We start from the raw sequence: 17,322 nt of genomic DNA, 5'->3' as shown, positions 1-17,322 counted from the left end.
TCCAGTATTCCAACTCCTCTGTATGGGCTTGCCATCGAGGTCTTCTAGCCTATAGGTGTTGGGTTCGACCACTCTGGTAACTCTATAGGATCCTTCCCAGTTTGGCCCAAGCTTCCCTTCTCCTAGCATAGGCACTATGACCTTCCGAAGAATGAGGTCCCTGGTTTTGAACTCTCTTCTTCAGACTTTGGAGTCATAGTACTTTTCCATTCCTTGCTGCTACGCGGTAATCTTAAGGCGTGCCCGATCACGTGCTTCTTCCACCAAGTCAAGCTCTACATAGAGGTCTTCATTGTTCTACTCCCCATCATAGAACTCGGTCTGGAGAGTCAATGAGCCTATTTCCATAGGTGTCATGGTTTCGGCCTCGTAGGTTAGGTTGAAGGGTGTCTCTCTGGTAGCCATACACGTTGTAGTTCTGTATGCCTAGAGAATGCTTGGAAACTCCTTGACCCACCTTCCCTTGGCCTAATCAAGTCTGGTTTTTAGGCCGTGTAGTAGGGTTTGGTTGGCTACTTCAGTCTTCAATTACACTGAGGTCAGTGTATGACTGTAGTCTGGTGGTCGATCTTTAGGTCGGTGCAGAGCACTTCAAACTTCCGATTAGTGAACTATGTACCGTTATCAGTGATGAGAACCTGGGGAATACCGAAGTGACAGACAACACTTTTCTAGAAGAAGTTCTGGGCATTGTTGTGATAATGTGTGCTAGGGCCTCAGCTTCCACCCACTTGGTGAAGTAGTCCACAACGACTAGGAGGAACCTCTTTTGTTTGACCGTAGTGGGGAAAGGTCCAAGGATGTCTGTTCCCCACTATACGAAGGGTCACGGGCTGGTGATCGGCTTCAAGGGAACTTCTGGCTGGTGATGGAGGTTGGAGTTCCTCTGACATCGGTCACACTTTTTGACGAGCTGGGCTACATCCTGCTCCATGGTTGGCCAGTAGTAACCTTGCCAAAGCGCCTTGTGAGCCAGGGTTTGGGTACCAAGGTGATCTCCATAGATTCCTTTGTATATTTCTCAGAGGACATAGTCGGTCTCGGAAGGGGGAGACAAGAAGCGCCCTAGGAGCAATGCTGGGTTGGGCCAGAAGGTCAATCCGAACTGTTGCGTCAAGGTTGGTTCACGACAAACTAGCCAACTTCGAGAGTGCATTGGCTTGGGCATTTTAAGCTTAAGGGATCTGTTGAATAACAAAATGATCGAGTCGTTGAACGAGCTCCTGCACCTTTTGTAAGTAGCTTGCCATGGTTGGATTCCGGGTCTCGAACTAGCTGTGGATCTGGCTGACCACTAACTAGAAATCATTGAAGGCTTCGATGTGCCGAACACCGAGGTCTAGGGCAAGTTGAAGTCTGACAATCAGAGCCTCATATTCATCTTTGTTGTTGGGAGCCTTGAACTTGAAGCTAAGAGCATGCTCTAGTATTGTATCTTCCGGGCCAAAGAGGATGAGGCCAACCCAACTACCTTGCTTGTTGGATAAAACGTCCACATGGAGAGTTCATATCTGTGGTGTTGGGGTTGGGTCTTGAGCTATAAAGGTGCACTCTGCTAAGAAGTCGGCTAAGGCTTGGGCCTTGATGGCGGGCCGAGGGGCATACTCGATGTTGAACTCACCCAGTTCCACACTCCACTTTATCAAGCAGCCAGATGCTTCCAATCTCTACAACACTTTCTTGAGAGGTTGGTCGGTGAGCATGCATGCACTGTGGGCTTGGAAGTATAGACTGCGTTTTCTTGCCATGGTGACTAGGGCCATAGCCACCTTCTCTAGGTTTGTGTACCGAGTCTTCACGCCGTTGAGGACTTTGCTAGTGTAGTAGATCGGCCTTTGTGTTTTGTCTTCCTCTTTGACCAGTACCGAGCTAACCACCTTGTCCTCAACCAAGAGGTAGAGCAGCAGCTCATCCCCAAGGTTCGGTTTGATGAGGAGAGGTGGCGAGATTAGGTATCTCTTTATCTCCTGGAAGGACTGCTCTTATTCCTTGGTCCACTAAAAGTCTTTTACCTTTTTTAGGGCCTTGAAGAAGGGCAAACACCGGTCCGCGGACTTGGACATGAATCTACTGAGGGCGGCTACTTGTCCGCTGAGACATTGAACTTCTTTGAAGGTCCAGAGCAACTGCATGTCGAGGATGGCTTGGATCATTTCAGGATTAGCCTCGATTCCTCGCTGAGTGACAATGAACCCTAGGAATTTGTTAGAGCTGATCCTGAAAGCACATTTAGTCGGGCTTAGCTTCATTCTATACTTCCTAAGGGTGCTGAAGACTTCCTTGAGGTTAGCTAGGTGGTGCTCGACCTTCATGCTTTTTACGAGCATGTCATCGACATATGCCTCGATGTGGTAGCTGAGCTAATCTTTGAATACCTCATTCACTAGCCGCTGATAAGTGGCGTTGACGTTCTTGACACCAAAGGTCATTGCCTTGTAACAACATAGTCCGCAGTCCGTGTTGAAGGCAGTCTTCTCCTGATTGTCGGGATGCATCTGGATCTGGTTGTAACTTGAGAAAGCATCCATGAAGCTCAAGAATTCGTGCCCTGCCATTGCGTCAACAAGCTGGTCGGTCCTCAATAGGGGAAAGTTGTCTTTGGGACAGGATTTGTTCATGTCGATGAAGTCGATGCTGATTCTCCACTTCCTGCTCGCCTTCTTCACCATGACCACATTGGCCAGCTAGTCCAGGTACTTTACTTCCCAGATGAAGCTGGCGTCGAGCAATTTTTGGACCTCCTCGTTGATTATCTGCCACCATTTTGCAGTGAAGCTCTTGTTCTGTCTGATTGGCCGATAGCACGGGTCGGCGTTCAGGTGGTGGGTGATGACCTCGGGGTCGATCCCTGGCATGTCCACCGCCGACCAAGCAAACTCATCAGCATGGTCCCTCAACAGCTACACAAGGTCCTCGCAAAGACGATCGTCTAGGAGAGATCCGTCTTGGACTATCTTCTTGGGGTCTTCCTCAGAGAGTGGCACCTGGATGAGGTTTTCGATAGGTTGGCTGTGCTGTTTGCTCAGCTCGTCCCACAGGTCTATGCTTTCCATTGTCAATGTCTCCGCGGCTTGTTGCTTTCCTCGACAAGACATCAGTTAGCATTGCCGTGCCGCTTGTGGCTACCCGACCTGGAGGGAAGGATGGATTTGGATATGATGTTTGGAGTTGCCACCTAAATTTTTGGAATTGGGAATTTAGAAAAACCCGAGATTTTTCAAGAAAGACATTTTGTTTTCTCAGTGACTCGTTGCCCAATGGGGATAAGATTCTAAGAGTTCAGGGACCAAGGTATGGCGTGGGAAGGTGTTAGGCACCCCACACACGGCCGGTTAAACCGGCCTCTACTTCACCAATGTTCCAAGAAATATTTAATAATTTTGGGACCTCTTTATTAGAAATAACACACACACACACTAAACGAGCAATTGAAAGGAATAACAATTCTATCTACTTATTTTATTATCTAAGAAAAGGAGCATGTAAAGGCAACAACTCTAAAGAGAGAATGGTTAAGTAATGGTTAAAGCAACAAAAGGTATGACTGTCTAATAAATTAGAAAAAGAATTAATCTATTGAATTTTTAAATGAAAATGGGATTTCTAAACTGAAGTTACGATGATAGATTTATGCGTATGTCATGAAAATTTTGGTAGAACAAGAAATGGATGTATGAAACTAAGTAGATTAAACAAAATACTTGCTGAAATAAAGATCCAAAGAATGCCTAGGTGGATGGTGGTATGCAACATGAGAAGATGCTGTCTTTTTCATGCATATGAGATAAAACAGATTTGGAGACTCTGAAATGGATTTTCAAATGGGGAGAATAAATGAGCTCACTAAATTATGTTAAAATCTAAAAGAAAATATGATGTGCAAATGAAGACTACATGTTGCAACCTGAAGTGATAAAGGTGCATTTGAACATTATGAACTTTTTCCTAATTTATTTCTTCGGATGTCTTCCTAGTAGAACAACTATAAACATGCAACTAACTAAACCTTGTAAGCCTAACTACTCTAATGCATGAGGCAAGAAGAAAACTGAATTCAGATGATTGAAATTAATGTGCAATTTTAATTTGAGAGAGATGCCGAGTGATTTTCTATACAAAAACATCTAAGTGGTGTCCTAATGTAAGCTAAAAGTGAAAGTGGCTAATAAATATACATAAACTGAAACAAATTAATGATGTGTGATCAAAGTGAAATCTTAACAAATTGACAAAGGCTCAAATTACGACAAGAGAAGATTAAAAAAAAAGAGATAGTAAAATATACTAAGAAATCTAAATTAATTAATTAAGGCTAGGGGTGCTCATGGTTCAGTTAACCGAATCGTATGATTTTTTTTTCAAACCGAATTGATTTGTTCGATTTTTTAAATATGCAAACCAAAACTAAACGGATGCAATCGATATGTTAACCAACCAACTGGTTAACCACCGTGGTTTGATTTTTTGTTTTTTTTATGCCCTCAAAATAAAAAAAAAATTAGAACCATCGGTGGTTGCTATCGATGCCGGATTGGTTGGTGCCGGTGTTGCCGCTTGTTGTAGGTGCATAGAGCCTGAAGTGAGAGCTTGAGAACTTGTCGGAGACATAGAGAGCAGAGGTGAAAGAGAAAAGAGAGATACAGAGATCAGTCTATGCTTGTCGACGAGGTGGCGGCCGTTGGTGTTGCCGTGCTGGTGATTGGTGCAGGCCACGCAGCCGTCGGGAGTAGAGAATAGGAAGAATCAAAGAAGAAGAAGAGTGAGAGTGTCGAAAGACTGAGAAGAATTGCAGAAGAAAAAAATTAGAAGAGAAAATTGAGAGAGAGAAGAGAAGAGTCAAAAAGTCTGACACTTGCAGTATGGGGAAAGACAAGAAAAATAGAAATTTGATGATGACAGAACTTTCAATCAAAAGTTTGATTTTCAATGAAAGTCTCTGCTTAACATTCATTGAAAACTTCAAATTTTAAACGAAAGGCTAAAGTCTCTATCAACCGTTTTATTCGATTTAATAAAAATAATATAATATATATATTACTAAAATTAATATATATATATATATATATATATATATCGGTCGATTTGGTTAACCATCAGTTTTGTATAAGGTTAATCGAAACTGAACCAATCGGTTTGATTAACTGATTTTTTGGTTTGGTTTTGGTCGATTCGGTTTTTCAGTTTTTTTTGTTCAACCTTAATTAAGGCTCAAATGTGCTACATGCATGAGTGGTAGGAAGGTAAGATTAAGAACTAGATGGTAAAGCAATGAGATTGATTTAAGAAGGGGACACTGAAATTAAAAATGAGTACTATAATGCTCGGGTCCAACTAGGAAGGACCTTACTGAGTGAAACGAGTGCTTGGGGAAGGAATGTACAAGCTCGAGACTCTCGAAGGGAAACAAGTACCTCAGACATGGAATATTGTCAACTTAAGACAATACTATCTATAAGAACTGAGTAGGCCACGAGCCACTCCCAGAGCCTAAGGGCCAAAATGCCGAGCTAACATGACCTCAGCGCAATAGGACCCAGTCGCCTTTATGGCATGGGTGAACTCTAAGAGTGGACTATAAGTCACTCCCAGAGCCTAAGGGCCAAAATGCCGAGCTAACAAGACCTCGATGCAATAAGACCCAGTCGTCTCCATGACATGGGCAAACTTCAAGTGCCGAGCTAACCAACACCTCGGCATCAAGAAAGACTTAGCCATTTCGATGATGAAGGTAAAGTATGAGAAGCGTAAGCAGCTCGGGCTTAAACGCTGCCAAGCATAGCTCGTTCTAGTGCCATGATTGAACTAGAGAATAACCGACGAGCGTATAGTTTGGGCACACGTGGTAATCACTTCGTTGTGCACCATAGAGATGCCTTAAATGATTTAAGGGATAGTTCGAGATAACGATTATCAAGGAGTTCTACTTTGGGTATGTAGCTCTAATAACTTCTGTGTTGAGATTGCCTTAGCAAAGATAAAGAGAGCACCTCTTACTTGGAAGAAAAAGGGAGAACTTTCATTACCATTTCAAAAAAAAAAAAAGAAAGAGAGAGAAAAATGACAATGCAATAACCGAGCTAAACAGCTTGGGAAAGTTTGACAATCACAGGGCACAACCGCCCAACCAAAGACCTTTGCAAGACCAGGTTCATGGCACCCAGGAGCCACCAAAAGTTCGAAAAAACACCACGTCAGGGATCTGCCTCCTCATCCTCATCCTCTGGGGAGTCAAGCTCCTCTTCCTCCACTTGATCCGCTGTCTCAAGAGATAGACCGTTCATAGTGATGTCGTCAAGGTTGAGCCCGGAGAACTTCTTCCAAACAAACCACCGATAGAGCTTGAACCCAGAGTGGACACTTATTGAGACTCGTGTTAGTTTAGAATGTTCACAGCCAATGGGTCGGTCTAGGGAGACCTATCCTGACAAGGCTGACACTATGGTGCCACCAAGTTGGTTGGGGTGGCTTGTCTCAGCTATCGGGGTGAGACCCTAGGCACATACAGTGTGGGATTAATTAAATTTTTGAACTGAACCAGATTTCCAGTATTGCTCTAGACCTTGGAGATTGATGGGCAAAACTGGAAAGTTACACCCGACCCCTAGACTCGATTATGATACTGCACTAGGTGTCGAATCGGGCTGTCTTTGATGTACCAATCAGTGAGATCCTTAGCGGGGGTCAAAACCTGGGTATGTTGGAACAATCCAAGAATTCATCTGAGTGGGTGATCATAGTGACAGGATCAGCCCCTTTGTCGGACAAAGGTAATGATCGGGGATGCACTCTCACTGTTGGAAACCAAGACTGCCGGCAGTCGATTTCAACCGTTGAGATTTGTTTTGCAAAGTATATTTTATATGAGATATAAAAGTATATATATTATGGTTTCTAAAATGTTTGCAAAAATGTTTTAATTCCCGGGATCCATATAAGTGGAGAGTGCAACACTGTTCCTTGTAGTCGAGGGAGAGGTCCTCTCTTGTCGGGTAGTGTATGATCATTAAGGGCTGAGAGGTTAAGTGTAAGACCATTGAGGATAATACCTGATGGGATAATCTTGCATCTGCCCACAGTCCCTGGGTGTTAAAGGTGGCTTGGCCCAGGGACCAGTTAGGGTAAGTGTTGGGCCCATAGAGCTCATTCGATGGGTTTCAGGGGGTGCACTGTCTTTAACAGTGTATTCGACCAGGCCTTGTAACAAAGGCTGGGCCGAACCCATGTGGCTGATGTTTAGATCAATGCTTGAGTCCCACGCCATACAAGGAAGCCCAACTGGGCAGCAGTTAGGAAGGTTAAGTGAGCACATAAGCTTAATGGGCCTAAAGCCCATTTCGAACTGGGCTATTTATTTAGTTAATTAAAGGGGCAAATTCTGAGATGGATTAGCAGATAGGATAGGGTCTTAATCCTATCCACTCAGAGAGTCGAGATCTGAATGTGGTTCAGATTTAGAAACCTCCTAATAGGATTAGGAGAAGCTAATCTCATCTGCAGATAAGATAAGGGTTTATCTTATCACTAGAAGAGAAGGCTGATCCAAATATGATCCGCTCCTAATGGGATTAGGAGCTGATCTTTTAAGTTAACAAAAGGAAGGAGGGGGCGGCAGCCTTTAACATACATACATCAGATCCTCTTTAGTGCTGAAATCAAGAAGAGACAATTTTGCACCCTGCGAATTCTCTCTTGCCGCCTCCCTGTTCTTGTCGCCCTGTTTGCCAGTTCGATCTCCATTTGTGGGAGAAGTCAAGATTGGATCTTGACATCAGTTCTTTGAGAAAGGATTGAAAAGGAAGCTGAGTTCACATACCATTCTACTGATTCTTGCAAAGGACAGAGTTCTTGGGGAAGAACACTGTTGATTCTGCTCCATCCTACACTGCGCCATCTTCAGTGGGAGCAGTCTTTGGATCCTTCCTTGGGCGTGAACACCTTCGTTGGGAGATATTACTTCTCCGTATCAGGTATAATTCTCTCCTATTCCTTTTGGTTTAGATCTGGTTCAGTTTAAGGTTAAAAAATGATCCTTGAAAATATGATTTTCTAAATAGGGAATGTGATTCCCAGTTGAAGGGAGAGAAAATTTTTTTGAAATTCGCCCCTTATTCCGCAATGTTTGGGTGTCCATGGGATGGATCTCTCATCCCTTCAGTGGTATCAGAGCCATGGTTCAAATCTTGAACCATTCTGTTTCAGATCTGAACCTGCGCAATTAGGGAGAAGGTGTTCTACCCAATTTGCGCAGATATGGATTTTGGGAAATTTGTTCCCAAAACAGATGGGCAAATAATCTGAAGTTAATTTTAAATAAATCTGATTATTATTTAGAATTGTTCTTTATAATTTTCTTGATTTATGGGCTGTTCGTACAAGAGGAGATCGAATTCTTGGTTTGCGCAGGGAACCTACGATTATGTAGTTCTTGAATTATTTCTTGTGTTGTAAATATTTTTTTTTTATTTTCTAGACTCAATGTATAGGTATTCGATCTGATGTAATCATTAATAGAAATGGGATTTCTATTTATTTTTATTTGGGATCGAAGATGGCGGCGCAGAAAAGGAGATTTCGTAGAGAAGGAGATTTCGCAGATGGGAGAAATGCTATCTGCGATTTGCAGTTTGTGAAACTGCATTCTGTGATCTAACCTCTGTTTTGCAGGATGGATTGTGCGAACAGCCCTGATTGACTGATTCTTGTTTTTCCTTTTATCAGTATTTAATTTCAGATTATTTTCTTGAATTATGGATTTAATTAAAAATCAAACCCTAGACCCATTCGAACCGAGATTGGTTCAAACTGTTTGGACCAATTCTAGGGTTTAATCAAGGTTGAAAGTCAGTCCTAATTTCCCACTAATGGGCCTAAGGATTGATATTTAATTAAATGGTTAATTCGGCCCAGCCTGTAAAGGCCCAGTTTTAAATAGTTAAAACTACAATAGCCCATTTTAAAGGATAAAGCTATATGGGCCGAACTGGGTAACCCTAATTCAACCCATATTCCTAGATAATATTAATGGCTAATATTATGGAATTTTAACGGGCTTCCAACGGGCCTTACAGATAATTAATTGAATGGATCGATTTATCCCTGCATGTGATGTATGGATGTGTGATGTGCTGCGTACATGGGCCATAAGTACTTGGCCCATGCTCATTCGACAGTGGCTCTTGCGCACACCATGGCTGAATGCACATCATTGCCATGGTGTCCCTTTTGGTCATTGGATGACTTCCCTCAGTGGTGGGCCCCACACCTCATCAAGAGGTTACATGCGAAACCCTAGCCGATTCAAGGCCCACCGAAATCTGGCTTTATGAAAGTCAGTGGGAGCCACTTTGGTTTGACCTAAATCAAACTAGGGCGTAATTTTGTTCCCTCCAGCTAATATGAGTGCATGTGATAGGGAGATTTATATGATGAACTCTCTAAAGGCCTTCCATCATTAGCATGAGGATGGGTCCTTCAGTAATGAGGAAACGCACCAGAAAATGGGCTATCCATTTGCTGTTGGGCTTGTTTGAGTGTTTCATAAGATGATAGGGGCGTCATAGACTGATGTGGGAGGGGTTTCACCAGAAAATGGGAACTCTCTCACGATACCTTGGCGTTCACGAATATGATGGGTAAGCACTCACTAGACAGAAAGGTTTACTTGAAAACGGCTCTGAACCTTGTCTGACAGAGGCCAAAGGGAAAACTCATATGATGAGTGGATATGATTCTTCATAGAAAGGTGGTGGGGTTATGCAGCTGAAACAGTTGGCTCCATTCACCCTATGTGATTTCCCACATTTCCAGAGACAACCCGTAGTCTCCGTCACTAAGAAAGGAGGGAAATCTCAGAGACGAATAAATGGAAATGGATTGTAGATTAAAATCCATATCTATGAAATGAACATGAATCAAATTAGGTTGTGGACTGATGTTTGCTCTTTTATCAGAAAATGGCAAACGGATCTTTTGCAAAACTGCTTGATGACAACAAGTTAAAGGGCCCAAACTATGCTGACTGGTACAGGAACCTTATGCTGGTCCTAGCTTCTAAAAAGCTGGACAAAGTGGCAAAGAATCCTGCCCCAGAGCGTCCGGGTGATAGGGCTTCTGAGGCCCGAAGGAGAGACTATCAAGAATGGGGGGAGAAAAACTCCCTTGCCCGGTGTTACATCATTGCCTCCTTGGACAACCCGATACAGAGGCAATTCGATCAGATCAAACTTGCCAAAGACATATTGGACAGTCTTAGGACAATGTATGAAGAGCAGAATCATTCTACTCGACAAAAGGTCTTGAAACAGTTCATGACCGCACAAATGTCCAAGGGTCAACAAGTTCACGACCATTGTCTTCGGATGATGCGATACATCAACGAACTGGAGGCTCTTGGATCCGGGTTGGACCTTGCAACCCAGATAGATTCTATCCTTAACTCTTTGCCTCCTTCCTTTAATCCGTTCATCATGAACTATAACATGAACAAGCTGAATGTCAGCTTACAAGAGCTCAGCAATATGTTGCAAAGAGCTGAAAACTGATTAGAAAGGATGAGCCTGTAGCCATGCTTGTTGAAGCTGGCAAGACAGGAAAGAGAAAGAGGAAGGCAAAGAAGCCTCAGAAGAAAACCACTAAGAGCAAGAAGCAAAAGAAAGACAAAGCATCAGATGCCTATCACTTCTACAAGAAGACCGGCCACTGGAAAAGGAACTGTCCTGCCTACCTGGAATCCAAGAAAGGTAACTTCGAAACTTGTGTTATAGAAACCAATTTGTTGGTAGCTTCTGCGTCCTGGTGTATTGACTTTGGGGCTTCAACTCATGCTTGTAACTCACTGCAGGGGTTCAAGGTAAGAAGAAGGCTGAGGAAAGGAGAAGTCACACTCTACTTGGGGACTACTGCAACTGTTGCAGCCACAGCCATAGGAACCGTGGAGTTAATTTTTAGAGAATGAACAATTGTACTGAAAGGCTGTCTTTATGTGCAAAATTTAAGGAGAAATTTGATTTTTGTCTCAAAACTGTGTGCAGATTGTTATTCTGTCTTCTTTAGTAATACGATTACTATTAAAAGAAACAACAGATTCATCGCATACGGGGAACTGGAGAACGATCTCTATGTTCTACATCCATCTCTAGAAGCTAACATAACTGAAACTACGTCGGCTGAAATCCCCAAGAAGAGAGCCCGTGATACAGTTAATCCCATGTGTCTGTGGCATTATCGACTTGGCCACATCGGTGTTGACCGAATCACAAGGTTGGTAAAGGATGGTCCTTTGGATTTTCTAACTGTAGAAGATCTTCCCACTTGTGAGCCTTGCCTACAAGGCAAGATGACGAAATGACCATTTAACGGTAAGCCTGAAAGATGTACAGGAACACTTGACCTAATACATACTGATGTATGTGGTCCCCTGAGTGTTAGGACATGAAATCAACACATGTATTTCATCACCTTACAGATGTTTTTTCACGATACGGTTACGTGTACCTAATGAGACACAAGTTTAAATCCTTTGAAAAGTTCAAAAAGTTTAGACAAGAGGTCGAGAAACAGTTAGGGAGAGAAATTAAGGCCCTTCGATCAGATCGAGGTGGCAAGTATCTCTCTGATGAATTCAGGGACTACTTAAAGGACAATGGGATAGTATCATAATTAGCTCCTCCTGTTACACCACAACTTAACAGTGTTTCGGAGAGGAGGAATAGGACCTTATTAGATATGGTCCGGTCGCTTCTCATACACTTAGAGTTACCCACATCCTTTTAGGGTTACGCATTAGAGACTGCGATTTATGTGCTGAATCGGGTTCCAACCAAATCGGTTCCGAATACTCCATATGAACTTTGGACCGAAAAGAAACCAAGTGTCAGACACTTGAAGATTTGGGGTTGTCCAACACACGTTAAAAGAACGAGTGCAGACAAGTTGGAATCCAAGACCAGCCATTGCCTATTTGTAGGCTACCCAAAAGGCTCTGTAGGTTACCTATTCTATGACCCAAGTGAGCAGAAAGTGTTCTGTAGTTGTAATGCGCAATTCTTGGAAACCGACTATATCCTGGACACCCATCGCCAAGAAGTTGTTCTTGATGAGGAGAGTTCAGGAGCAGTGGGAGATGTCCCACAAGTTCCAGGTAGTGACCAACCTAGAAGATCCACTCGGGTATCCAGGCCACCAGTCTGTTATGTTTATGACCAGGATAGTTACCTGGTGGAAACCTTGACTAGTGAGGAGAATCCCGTGACTTACATGGAAGCTATGTTGGACATAGATTCCCAGAAGTGGGTGGAGGCCATGAGAGCAGAGATGGACTCAATGGAAACCAATGGAGTCTGGACTCTAGTAGATCCGCCCTTCGGTGTAAAAGCAATCGGTTGCAAATGGATTTACAAGAGGAGGAAGGGCCCCGATGGTAAGGTTGAGACCTTCAAGGCTCGTCTGGTGGCGAAAGGGTACACTCAAAAAGAGGGCATCGATTATGAGGAAACCTTTTCGCCTGTGGCCATGCTTAAATCCATTAGGATCCTGCTAGCTGTAGCAGCATACCATGATTATGAGATTTGGCAAATGGATGTCAAAACTGCATTCCTAAATGGAGATCTTATTGAAGATCTCTATATGCAGCAGCTGCAAGGCTTCATTGCTACAGGTCAGGAAAACATGGTATGTAAGCTTAATAGATCAATTTATGGACTTAAGCAAGCTTCTAGAAGTTGGAACATCCGTTTTGACTCTACCGTCAAATCGTTTGACTTCGAGTAGAATCCGGATGAACCCTATGTCTATAGGAAGTACAGTGGAGATAAGGTTACCTTCTTAGTTCTATATGTAGATGACATTCTACTCATTGGGAATGATGTAGGTATGTTAACTACGATGAAAGTATGGCTATCACAGCAATTCTCCATGAAAGATCTTGGAGAAGCCTCCTATATACTGGGTCTTCGACTCTATAGAGATAGATCGAAGCGGATAATAGGATTATCCCAATCTGCCTACATTGACAAAATAGTCAAAAGATACAACATGAAAAACTCCAAGAAAGGGAATGTTCCTTTCAGGCACGGAGTCACTGTCTCCAAGAAGATGTCTCCCAAGACTTTTGAGGAGATTGATGGCATGAAAGACGTTCCCTATGCCTCTGCCGTAGGGAGCATCATGTATGCCATGCTGTGCACTCGTCCTGACATAGCTCAGGCAGTGAGTGTAGTAAGCAAATTTCAGGCCAACCTAGGGTAGGAGCATTGGATTGTTGTGAAAAACATACTTAAGTACCTTCGAAGGACAAAAGAGTTTTGTTTAGTATTCGACGGTAGCTCACTACAGATCCAAGGGTATACAGATGCCGATTTCCAGTCAGACCCAGATGATAGAAAGTCTACATCTGGATATGTTTTCACGATAGGATCGTGTGCTGTTTGCTGGAAAAGTAGCAAACAGGGGTCCACTGCAGACTCCACGACCAAGGCCGAATACATTGCCGCAAGTGAGGCTTCCAAAGAAGCCGTGTGGATGAAGAAGTTCATTCATGAGTTGGGAGTAGTTCCGTCCGACACATCACCCATCCCATTGTTGTGTGACAATAATGGAGCCATTGCTCAGGCTAAGGAGCCACGAGCCCACTCGAAGTCGAAGCACATCGAGAGGTAGTACCACGTACTGCGGGAGATTGTTGGTAGAGGGGATGTCCTGATTTAGAAGGTAGCGTTAGCGGAAAATGTAGCAGACCCATTGACAAAGCCACTATCATAGAAAGTATTTGAAAAACACGTGGAAAGCATGGGACTCCGGCTAGTACCTGATTGGACCTAAGTGCAAGTGGGAGATGTTAGACAGTTTTGTATGCCCTTAGCTTCAATCAAAATTGATGTACTTTATGAGTTTATTGTAAATGAATAAAAGTGCATATTTGATTCATGTTCCCTTGGTATGTTTATGTGCAATACCCTTAAACTGGACACTTACTGAGACTCGTGTTAGTTTAGAATGTTCATAGCCAGTGGGTCGGACTGGGGAGACCTATCCTGACAAGGCTGACACTGTGGTGCCACCAAGTCGGTTGGGGTGGCTTGTCTCAGCTACCGGGGTGAGACCCTAGGCACATATAGTGTGGGATTAATTGAATCTTTGAACTGGACCAAATTTCCAGTATTGCCCTAGACCTTGGAGATTGATGGGCAAAATTGGAAAGTTACACCAAACCCCTAGACTCGATTATGATACTGCACTAGGTGTCGGATCGGGCTATCTTTGATGTACCAATCAGTGAGATCCTTAGCGGGGGTCAAAACCTGGGTATGTTGGGACAATCCAAGAATTCATCTGAGTGGGTGATCATAGTGACAGGATCAGCCCCTTTGTCGGACAAAGGTAATGATCGGGGATACACTCTCACTGTTGGAAACCAAGACTGCCGGCAGTCGATTTCAACCGTTGAGATTTGTTTTGCAAAGTATATTTTATATGAGATATAAAAGTATATATATTATGGTTTCTAAAATGTTTGCAAAAAGGTTTTAATTCCTGGGATCCATATAAGTGGAGAGTGCAACACTGTTCCTTGCAGTCGAGGGAGAGGTCCTCTCTTGTCGGGCAGTGTATGATCATTAAGGGCTGAGAGGTTAAGTGTAAGACCATTGAGGATAATAACTGATGGGCTAATCTTGCATCTGCCCACAGTCCCTGGGTGCTACAAGGTGGCTTGGCCGAGGGACCACTTAGGGTAAGTGTTGGGCCCATAGAGCCCATTCGATGGGTTTTAGGGGGTGCACTGTCTTTAACAGTGTATTCGACCAGGCCTTGTAACAAAGGCTGGGCCGAACCCATGTGGCTGATGTGTAGATCAATGCTTGAGTCCCACGCCATACAAGGAAACCCAACTGGGCAGCAGTTAGGAAGGTTAAGAGAGCACATAAGCTTAATGGGCCTAAAGCCCATTTCGAACTGGGCTATTTATTTAGTTAATTAAAGGGGCAAATTCTGAGATGGATTAGCAGATAGGATAGGGTCTTAATCCTATCCACTCAGAGAGTCCAGATCTGAATGTGATTTAGATCTAGAAACCTCCTAATAGGATTAGGAGAAAGCTAATCTAATCTGTAGATAAGATAATGGTTTATCCTTATCATTAGAAGAGAAGGCTGATCCAAATATGATTTGGATAAGAAGCTCCTAATGGGATTAGGAGCTGATCTTTTAAGTTAACAAAAGGAAGGAGGGGGCGGCAGCCTTTAACATACATACATCAGGTCCTCTTTAGTGATGAAATCAAGAAGAGAGAATTCTGCACCCTGCGAATACTCTCTTGCTGCCTCCCTGTTCTTGCCGCCCTGTTTGCCAGTTCGATCTCCATTTGTGGGAGTAGTCAAGATTGGATCTTGACATTAGTTCTTTGAGAAAGGATTGAAAAGGAAGCTGAGCTCATGTACCATTCTACTGATTCTTGCGAAGGACAGAGTTCTTGGGGAAGAACACTACTGATTCTGCTCCATCCTACACTGCACCATCTTCAGTGGGAGCAGTCTTTGGATCCTTCCTTGGGCGTGAACACCTTCATTGGGAGATATTATTTCTTTGTATCAGGTATAATTATCTCATATTCCTTTTGGTTCATATCTGGTTCAGTTTAAGGTTCAAGAATGATCCTTAAAAATATGATTTTTTAAATAGGGAATGTGATTCCCAGTTGAAGGGAGAGAAAAATTTTTGAAATTCGCCCCCTTATTCCGCAATCTTTGGGCGTCCATGGGATGGATCTCTCATCCCTTCAGTTGTGCACCATAGAGATGCCTTAAATGATTTAAGGGATAGTTCGAGATAACAATTATCGAGGAGTCCTACTTTGGGTATGTAGCTCTAATAGCTTCTGTGTTGAGATCGCCTTAGCAAAGATAAAGAGAGCACATCATACTTGGAAGAAAAAGGGAGAACTTTTATTACCATTTCAAAAAAAAAAGAAAGAGAGAGAAAAATGACAATGGAATAACCGAGCTAAACATCTTGGGAAAGTTTGACAATCATAGGGCACAACCGCCCAACCAAAGACCTTTGAAAGACCAGGTTTATGGCACTCGGGAGCCACCAGAAGTCAAGAAAAACACCACCTCAGGGATCCGCCTCCTCATCCTCATCCTCTGGGGAGTCAAGCTCCTCTTCCTCCGCTTGATCCGCTGTCTCAAGAGATAGACCCTTCATAGTGATGTCGTCAAGGTTGAGCGCGGAGAACTTCTTCCGAACCAACCACCGATAGAGCTTGAACACAGAGTGGTACAAACTTGAGCCATATTCTGCTTGGAGGTCGTGGTATTCCTGGGAGTCTCTGAAGTCCTAGACCACTTTCTCTCGTTCAGCCTTCACCATCTGGTCATAGTTTTGAGTCTGATCTAGAAGAGTGGAAACCAAATCCCACACCTTCTCTGCCGCCACCCTCGATGACTCCTCCCTGTTCAAAAAGCCAGGCAATTTGAGCCTCTTGGTTGCAGACGAGCAGCTCTTGAGACTCACTCCCCTTCATGGAGCTTCTTATTAGTAGCCCACTAGTCGAGGGCGTTGACGCGGTGGACACGCATCTGGAGAGCCCTGGCATGGATGGCGGTATTCACCTGCCAACAGAAAAGAAGATCAAAGGACAGTGAAAGGAAGCAAAATGAGAGAAGAAGAAAGGAAAGAATCACTTACCACCATGCATTGGGAGGAGGAGAACGCACGAGGTCCTAGGGCTCCATATTCCCACAGTGAGCGACCTCGTCATTGTTAATCACCTTCCGGCTCCTCCGGCAAGCCACGAGGTAGTCGTTCACTCCTTCCCAGTTCCCTACTAGGAATGAAGGGTAAGGGTATGGCTGGAGGGGGTTACAGGGAGCCGCCCCCTGCTGAGGGAGCTCGTCCCCCCGAGACCAGCCCCACTAGTTCCCTCAGGTGGAGGTGTCGGGATCTCAGGCAGAGGGGAGGATAAAACCAGCTCGGCAAATCCGAACTCAATGCCCCTCGAGGAGGGAGTTCGGTCGGGGCGCGACCTCTTCACTTGGCACCTCTGGTTGCTTGAGAGAAGGCGACGCGAGTCGATACCAGACATGATGGCTGCCAAAAAGAAATCAGTGTTAGTTCGGTTAGAATGAAATATATATTTGCATATGAACACAATGTCGTGACAAAAACCATGCGTCCTAAAAGGACAACCGACCTGGGCTCAGGCCGGCCTACATGAGCTTCTCCTCGGCCAAGTAGTCCGAACAGAGGAAGCTTACCGATTCCCAAGACAGCACCGTTTTCTGAGTTTTAGGGTCTAGCTCGGCCCCGGGGTCCTGGATGGCACCC

This window comes from Nelumbo lutea, chromosome 3 (genome assembly GCF_056320005.1).
Source record: "Nelumbo lutea isolate HS-2025 chromosome 3, American lotus-T2T, whole genome shotgun sequence".
Taxonomy (NCBI): Eukaryota; Viridiplantae; Streptophyta; class Magnoliopsida; order Proteales; family Nelumbonaceae; genus Nelumbo; species Nelumbo lutea.
This window is presented reverse-complemented; position numbering follows the sequence as displayed.